The 9,761-nt window shown below is 41.4% G+C and overlaps 1 long non-coding RNA gene across 1 annotated transcript; it reads left to right on the top strand.

The window, feature by feature from the left end:
* Positions 1–331: 331 nt before the first annotated feature.
* Positions 332–9,531, top strand: LOC119733461. Its single transcript, XR_005271834.1, has 2 exons — positions 332–371; positions 9,255–9,531. It is a non-coding gene; the product is annotated as an uncharacterized LOC119733461 (long non-coding RNA).
* Positions 9,532–9,761: the final 230 nt, after the last annotated feature.

Consider the following 9,761-nt stretch of genomic DNA (forward strand, 5'->3'; position numbering starts at 1 on the left):
CTGCTTTTAGGCTGTGTATAGGCCTATAGGGCGATCTGACTCTGTTATTATGTTTATCCACAAATGAGTTCTGGTAGCAGGGCTTTGCTTTGTGGGGTTAATTCAATGTTTTCTTTCCCCTTTCGAGCCCTGGCACGAATACAGCTCAATAATTCAAATGTTTCCTTTCGTTATTTGAATCCTTTCAGCAAAGTGAGGACCACTGACTGATGAGGGAATTGCTCTACTGAGATGAGGTTGAGCCTGCCTCAAGACATTGTCAGGGCTCCGACAGCCTCATCAAACAGAAACCCGAGGAACCGGAAGCAGGGAGGAGGACCGACGGATGAACGGATGACCTGCTTACTGGGCTACCCATTACTGATCTTGAGGTTAGTTTTTAGTTACATGTACCTAAATAATAAGCAGAAACAAGTAATCAAAATGGGTGATCTGGCGCTCTTGTATGTTCTCCCACAAATAAAGAGTGCTGGTAGTGAGGCACTGCTTTGTGGGGTTAATTCGAACATTTCTTTCCTCCCTCCCACCTGTTGCTCTACCTTTCAGATATTTCTTAATAATGATAACCCAGTCAAAACCTAGAAAACTCAGAGTCATTGTGAAGAATTATTTGATATTTTATAATGAGGATTCTCTCCCTGTTTATACATTACCCTAATCACATCATAAATTTGAACCCATTTTGAAAACTGATATTCTCGTTTGACAACAATGTAAAATGGCTTAATAATGTAAACTGGAAGTGCCTATTAGAAACTGAATTTGTCCTTAACACCTTTTTTCTAGCAGTGAAAAAAAGAGAACAAATACTAGCTCATCTTTTACCTTTATATGCAATATCCATAAACTTATGTAATTGACCCATTAGAACCCTCTGATGCAAACATGCATACTCAGCCATGCTGTTACTCGGGTCCAAATCAGTCAGGTGACCGTTTTTTGACCAGATGGAATTCTATGCATAGAACTACATTATTGACCCGTTTTGACTGCTTAAGTAACTGGCCATGAGAATGACTGACCAACTGCGATAATGAATATTGGCTGACTGTTATTGATTGTGTCGTTAAAGTACTGTCATAGTCAGTAAGTTGCTGGTATAGACTGTTTGAAACATGATCCCTGTCAAAACATCTGTGGGTGCTAAATTGCTGTTGACTGTGTTTGACTTGACAGTCCTTGTATTATCAAACAGCTGTGGCTACTGTGTGGCTGTTGATTGTTGTATTGACCTGATAAAGTATTGTCTGCAAGTGGCTGGTATTGTCAAACAGCTAGTGGCTACTGTGTGGCTGCTGAGTGTTGTATTGACCTGATAAAGTATTGTCTGCAAGTGGCAGGCATTGTCAAACAGCTGTGGCTACTGTGTGGCTGTTGAGTGTTGTATTGACTTGATAAAGTATTGTCTGCAAGTGGCAGGCATTGTCAAACAGCTGTGGCTTCTGTGTGGCTGTTGATTGTTGTATTGACCTTATAAAGTATTGTCTGCAAGTGGCTGGTAATGTCAAACAGCTGTGGTACTGTGTGGCTGTTGATTGTTGAATTGACCTGATAAGGTATTGTCTGAAATTGGCAGGCATTGTCAAACAGCTGTGGCTACTGTGTGGCCGTTGATTGTTGTATTGACCTTATAAAGTATTGTCTGCAAGTGGCTGGCATTGCCAAAGAGCTGTGGCTATACTGTGTAGCTGTTGATTGTTGTATTGACCTGATAAAGTTTTGTTTGCAAGTGGCTGTTATTGTCAAACAGCTGTGGCTACTGAGTTGCTGTTGATTGTTGTATTGACCTTATAAAGTATTGTCTGCAAGTGGCTGGTATTGTCAAACAGCTGTGGCTACTGTGTGGCTGTTGAACGGACTGGACATTTGTCAAAAAATGTCTGTTCCTGTTTATTCATTACCCTAATCACATCATACCGTAAATTTGAAGCCAGTTTGAAAACTCTGATATTCTTGTTTGACAACAATGTAATAATGTAACTGGAAGTGTTTATTTAAGCACCTTTTCCTAGCAGTGAAACAAAAAATGTCTGCACCCGTCCACAATGCCTTCTAATTTGTACTTAATTCACAAATGGTTGAAAACCTTCTGCCATGCTGTCAATTAGAAAACAAAAAAAGAAGATCATTTCCAAAGATTTGTTACGTGACACATTTTTTGAAATTTCTGTGAATCGGTCGATCCCCCCCATGCATTTGTACTTGGGTTTGCAATAGGGCTTGCTCAATGACTTCCAAATCTGTAGGAGTGCGTATTTTACGCAATATTTCATGCGTTGCGCAGTGTTGAAAATGCGCTTGTTGCTTGAAATATGTTCGAATTTCGACGCGGCCGATGCGCGTTATGCAATTGGATGTTCAAATGCCGATGCATGCCGCTGGTCTGTATTTGAACATCATTTGAATGAGACCTTAAATGGGTGACAACCTCACATGTTGTCAAGCGTTTGTCAAGTGACACATTTTTAGAAATTTCTGTGAATCCGCCCCTCCCCCATGCATTATAATTTGTAATTGGTTTGCAATTTAGGGATCTACGGATGAGTGACAACCTCGCATGATGTCAATTAATTTCCAAACATGTGTCAAGAAGCACATTTATGGAAATTGCTGTCTATCTGCCCCCCCCCCATGTGTTCTAATTTCCCCCCCCCCCCCCAAGACGTGTCAAGCAACCCATTTTTGGAAATTTCTGTAAATCCCCCATGTGCTCTAATTTGTACTTGGTTTGCATTTGGGGGATTCACAAATGAGTGACAACCTTCTTGCATGCTATCAGTTTCCAGACGTGGGTCAAGTGACACATTTTTAGAAATGTCTGTGAATCCGCCTCTCCCCCATGCATTCTGATTTGTACTTGGTTTGCAATTGGGGGATCCATGAACCGGTGACAAACTCGCATAATGTCAATTTCTACCGTCAAGTGACACATTTTTGGAAATTTCTGTGAATCCTCCCACTCCCTTATGTGTTCTAATTTGTACTTACAATGTAATTCAAGAATGGTTGACAACCTTCTGGCATGCTGTCAATTTGAAGAAAAGAAGATCATTTCCAAAGATTTGTTATGTGACACATTTTTGGATTTTTTTGGTAAATTCCCTGATGCGTTGTTACGATCCACAAACGGAGAACAACCTTCTCGCATGCCTTCTCGCATGTCAAGTAACACATTTTTGAAAATTTCTTTGAATTGGCCCATCCTCCATGCTTCTAATTTGTACTTGGTTTGCAATTTGGGGAATCCATGAATGGGTAAAAACCTTGCATGCTGTTAATTGCCATAGATGATTCTAGCCTTGGTCAATGCTCTCGTCGTTATTTGTCCCGTACGCAGTCAATCGTCGGCATATATCCTCACGTGCAATGCACATGCATGTAAAAATACAGCGCGAACTGCGGCCTCACGTGGCCACTATTTTTATATGCAAATCAGTTGGGGACGATCCCGAGCCTTGGTGCAATCGTCCATGTGAGGTCTTGGGGGTGGTGCTCATGATGTTAATACCCTTAGCTGACCTTAAATGTCGTTTTCTTATTGGTCGATCGTTGCGTGGAAACTTGCATAGTGAAACGTGGCACCGTACATAATCCATACACGTACACGTTGTGTGTCTCTGCACAAGGCACCAATGCACAAAAACTGTGGTTCCTGTCATGTCCGCAAAAGGCGAATAGCTGCAAATAATTTGATGACGTCCGGATTTACCAAAGTGTGATTGGACACTCCACATATTAGCCCCGCCTACACTTATCTGTATTCGCATACGAGGTCGTGCGCTAGAAATCCAGCGCAAAACAAAGAAAAACATAAGCTTTTGCCGACGATTGAACCAAGGCTCGAGATTGTCCCCAACTGATTTGCATAAAAAAATAGTGGCCACATGAGGTCGCTGTTCGCGCTGTATTTTTACATGCATGTGCATAGCGCGTGAGGATATATGCCGACGATTGACCACGTACGGGACGAATAACGACGAGAGCATTGACCAAGGCTAAGATGATTCATGTGTGTTCCAAAGATGTGTCATGTGACACATTTTTGGAAATTTCTGTGAATCTGTCCTCCCCCATATGTTCTAATTTGTAATAGGTTGGTTTACAATCGGGGGATCCAAGAATGGGTGACAACCAATTTCCAAAGATTTGTCATGTGACAAATTTGGAAATTTCTCCATGATCCAGATACAGATGCTCATAGGCCCTAATTCAATCTATTCTTTTCACTCCGTGATTCAATTTGTGTATTTGTGTAAGTTGGCAAAATGACGTCTTGCAGCAGAAGCCGACATTCGCGTAAGCCATCACAAATTCTCTGGTCCCGAGAGTACTGTCTTAGCCAGAGTTTACTGTAGGTTGGTTTGCAATGGACCGATCGATCCAGTAAGCAACGCCCCATGGTATTCTGACCAATCCCAGCCATGATTTATGTCCGACGTGTGTGCACTAAGTCCGACATGCATGCACGCGGGTATGAAAGTACGCGCGGAAGGAAAAAGCAGCGTGGCATTGGAGAAGAGCATGTGTTACTTTGCCCACGTGCACAGTGGGAGGGGCTTACTGGATCGGTCCATTGGGGGATCCAAAAATGGGTGACAACCTTCTCACATGTCAATTTCCAAAGATGTGACATGTGACACATTTTGGAAATTTCTTTGAATCCGCCCGCCCCCCCCCCCTTTCCAATGCGTTCTAATTTGTACTAAGTTTGTAATTAGGGAAACCAAGAATGGTTGACACCCTTCTGGCGTAACTGTCAATTTGAAGAAAACAAAAGAAGATCCGATTTCCAAAGATGTACCATGTGACTCATTTTTGGAAATTTCTGTGAATCTGCCCCTCCCCCATGTGTTCTAATTTGTAATAAGATGATTTACAATTTGGGGATCCAAGAATGGGTGACAACCTTCTTATCACATGCTTATTTCCAAAGATGTGTCAAGTGATCGACATATTTATCGGAAAACCTTTTTTTTAATACTTTTTCAACAAAACTTGCAATTTTTGTTCAATTGTCAACAATATGTTATTATATTTAAACTATATCTTTGAAGAAAATTCATTTAAAAAGTTGATGAAAAGGGCCTGTAAAAATCGTCACGAGCATTTTAATCTCTTTTACCAATCGTAAACTACCGTAGAAACACCTAGGCCAATGCTGATCAGAGCCTTTTCCGGTTGGATAGAAGGTTAAAACATTGACCTGTGACGCGGAAAAATCACTGCATCACACAGACAGTCTGTGGTGCGTGGTGCATAGCTAGCATATGCAATGGTATCACAGTGCGGGACGGGACGGGTAGCCACAGTGGATGAAATCAAACTTGTGCGATTTTCAGAGGTTTAAGATTTATTCATACAAAATGCAATGCTTTAAAAATCACAATGGTAATCTTGAGGATGGCGAGGAGAGCATAAGTGATATATTTCACTGACAGTTGGTGGAAGAAAAAGATGATAATGCCCCATTTTTCCCACGCACATTAGTTTATGATAAGCCGATCGTGATTTCCAAACTTGGGACATCAGACCATAATATTGTATTATTCTCACCATCAAATGCCCCGTCTCTGGACACAAAGTGAAGGTCACCACTAGATGTATGGGTTTGCGAGAGAAAGCCCTCTTTGCGTCAGCATTATCTGAGATCGAATGGGAGGAGTTGTATCACTCGGAAAGCTGCCAGGACAGGAGTTCCATTTACCAGAGAACCATGAACTCATTAATGGCGTCATGTTTTCCGACTAAGACAGTGACCCAGCATACCAACGATAAACCATGGGTCACCGATTTGTTTGGGAAATTGGTACAGAGATGCCAGAGAGCAATGGCAGGTAACATTGAGGTTGCAAGAAAGCTTCGTTACTAAGTCAATCGCTCCAACTTACACCTCCAACACAACTTCTATCAGTCAAGATCGCATCGTTGGAGAACTGCTCTACTAAAGACTGGTGGAAAAATATCAGTGAAGATGCTCATGGGTGCGTCATCAGGCAGAGAGAACAGTCTACAGGGCATAGCTAACACAATGACAAATGGTGATCTTCAAGCACTTGCGGACAACATCAATTACTTTTTTGTCTCTGTTAGCAGTGATCTTCCCTACTTGGAATGTAGCGTCTGTACAACGAAAAAAGCTTAGGATAACATCAAAGTCAACAAAACTACAGGATCAGATGGAATACCCGCATGGATCCTTTGTGACATCTCAGACTTCTTAGCTGCTCCGCTAACTGTCATCTTTAATAGTTCTGTTGAAGAAGGAGTAGTTCCCACCATTTGGAAAACTGCAGACGTCGTTCCTGTGCCAAAGTCACACCCACCTAGGTCAGTAGAGAGGGATTTCAGACCAATCTCACTGACTCCCATCGCTGCTAAAGTTTTTGAATCCATCATACTCAAATGGATGACCGCGCAGTTCAAGGAGAAAATAGACCCTGACCAATTTGGATGTATATCTAGAACTGGCGCTACAGACACTCTTGTGGAAATGGTGCATCGATGGTACGAGGCGACTGACAAACCTGGTTAATTCGTACGGATCTTGCTGCTTGTTTATTCAAAGGCATTCGACCATATTGATCATCATATCCTCATTTAGAAACTCACAAACATCGGCCTGGATCAGTACACTGGATGACTGCGTTCCTGGTGGATAGAACTCAACACGTCAAAATTGGGCCTGTGCTGTCAGAGCCAGGTTAACAGAAAGGTGGTATTTGGCAGGGAACATTATCTGGACTAAAGATTTCCTGGTCCAAACTCCATGCCCCTTGTACATGCGCAGATGACAGCATTATATCTGGAATACCCACATGAATCCTTTGTGACTTCTCAGACCATTACGTGCGTAGTGCTAGTGTCTGGCAGCTCCACATTTTTGCTCTGTTTTTTTTTTACATTTCTTTATGTTTCTGTTACATTTATTTATCATTTTTGTTATCATGTGAATGTTGGAGACTCAGTGATCATCATGGTACAGGCTGATTCTCTTGTGATCATTGTGATTTGGAGCATATTTTGCACAACTTTGCAATTTTTCATCATGCCATTCCCTGAGGTATGGAACTGTTACGTAAACGCCATGCCACCAACCGTCCTTTATTATTGACTATCCGTTTGACTCGTCCTGGACAAGACATGACATTCATCTCATACAGGCTCATCAAGATGGACAATCGAGTTCAGCTGCTCTACAAAACAAACTGAGTGAATCTTCAGCTGGTGTTGCAGGGATAATCCTATTGTCACCACCTAGGTATAAGAATGGCCTCTTCTGGCCCGGCATCGATGACCAACATGTCACATTCCTATGATCGGACTTTTCTCCTCAGTCTAAACCCTGACTTGTCTTCCCAAAGTTGCAAACTATCCAGGTTGGTGTGCCATGAAATCTCAAATCTTAAACTTCTCAGGAAACCCTGCATAACACACAACACTAAATCTACATCACCTCGCCGTCGTACTTGACGTGCTTACAAGGGTGGTATTCGTAGGAAAAGCAAACATGGCCTTCCAATACGTGTGATATTGGCCGTCCTCACCCTACTGAAAGTTATCACCCTGCTTTTGTAGATGAACCCCCAAGATCCCACCCTATTCATCAGAACTTAGTCAAAGTTATCATCCCCAACCTTGACGATCACGTTAGTTTTTGCATGCTTAACGCACGATCTCTTCGCAACAAATCCACAGTTTTTCAGGTCTTTGTCATATAAAACAATTTTGACATTATGGGTATTTGCGAAACCTGGTTAGCTGAATCCGATGAAGCAACCATAGCTGACTTAACTCCTTGTGGTTATGAATTCAAACACAAACCCAGAGCATGCAAGCAAGGAGGAGGAGTTGGCGTACTTTTAGGAAGGCACTGGACATTTCAGTCAACACGTCTTTTGATTACCTGAGTTTTGAGGTTTTGCCACCATGACCTCCAATAGTACCAGCCTTGACGTTTACATCATTTATCGACCATCGTCCGGTCAAATGGCTTTTTCTTCGTTTCTGAATTTCTGATTTAATTGTTTTGTTATTTCTGATTTGATATAATTTTTGTTTGCGCCATGAGCGTAATTTATGGCGGATACTAGCGCGGTATAAATTTCCGTTGTGATTATTATTATTTTCATAAATACCTCAGACAGTTTAGCTATTCCTGTTGGTCGAGAGCCCGTCACGTGGCCAGTCTTAAACGGATGATTAAGACATGTCTAGCTGGTCTTAAACACTTCACCAGTGTCACAATAAAATGTAGACTCCTAAAAATATGTGCCTCTTACCGTTTCATTGGTTGAATGTTCACAATCCTCACGTAGGCATGCGCTATACTACCAGCGTGTCAGAATTTTATAGTTTTAAATTCAAAACGCAATGCCCCAGGTGCGTTTTGCGCGACATTGCGCAGAACATGCTACGCGCCGTCAATCTCTATAAAAGGGTTGTTTACATCTTACTTGCCAGCTGAACACTCCATTATTTTGCTAGACGGATGTTTCAAAAAGCATTGTTGAACGAAATCGGGATTTTTTGAACAAATGATTTGATATTTTTTACCGAAAAGGTATTTATGTATGGGAATAAATATGTGCTCAGTCGGTATTTATCACTCAGTTTAAGACCGCTTCTGCATGGGTGCTGATAATTACCCTCGCCTCTTCAGCACCCAGACTCTAAGCGGTCTAATAAACAGAGTGATAAAAACCTCCGGAGCACACATTTATTCCCTTAATAGTTGTGTCTGATTTTCAAAAAGAAATGGAAGGATTGTCCAACTTGGCCCACAGTCTACCATCAACATACATATTCGGTCCTGTGTACTCACTTAAATGTCTTGGGGATCATCTCCCCTCCCCTAGTCCCTGCTCAAACAAAGATAATCCAGTAGGCATGCCCTCTCATGTTACTACAATAACAACCCCTTGTACAGATTGGTGCAGACATCCAAAACATAATAAATGGAATTCTTGGCATAAAGTATAGATTTGTTGAGAAATAATGGAATTGGTCAAAGAGCATGGAGAAAGCAACAGTAATCTGCCCATGCTGTGCGAACACTGCATTTTGAGACAATTGTTTTTGAAGTTGATACCTTGTTTTGAAACTGTTGTTTCAGCCCAATTTTTGATCCAAACTGTAAAATATTTTTTATCGATATGTTTTTTTTTCTGACCTTTGATTTAAAATTTATTTGCTTTATTTCTATTGCGTCTGTACTTATTGCTGAATTATTTTTGTATTCCTCTTTTCCCAAACAGAACACATGTTGTGTTGAACTTGCTGTCTCACCAAAGCCACTTGCCCACAGACCCATCCCAAGCGGGATCCTTGAATGGTGCTTTCCATGACTGAAGAACCCTTGATCAGCAAGGCATGCCAAGGTATTGTAAAGAGAGAGAGGGAATAGAGTTGATGGAGTGATAGTTGTTTGATTGAAACAGGCATGGTTCTACATTGGGCGGTAAACTTAGTATCGGGAATAATAACAATAATTTGACTGATTTATTGTTGTTATGTAGTTTCTAAAAGTAATTGAACAAATTTAAAACTACGGTTTTTATGACTAATTCTAAGTGTACAACCATGCCTGGATTCGGAATCCCTGTTCCGTCCTAACCCCCCAGAAAGGGATGTAAGTGCTCATGTGATTGTCTGATTTCCTTCTTTGTTTAAACTACATTTTGTAATTGAAATGTCAGTCAAAGAGATGATTGCACTTACATCCCTGCTAAGCTTCGTATGGACAACTGAACAATGGTATATCC

The sequence above is a fragment of the Patiria miniata genome, unplaced genomic scaffold, assembly GCF_015706575.1.
Source record: "Patiria miniata isolate m_02_andy unplaced genomic scaffold, ASM1570657v1 HiC_scaffold_25, whole genome shotgun sequence".
Lineage (NCBI taxonomy): Eukaryota > Metazoa > Echinodermata > Asteroidea > Valvatida > Asterinidae > Patiria > Patiria miniata.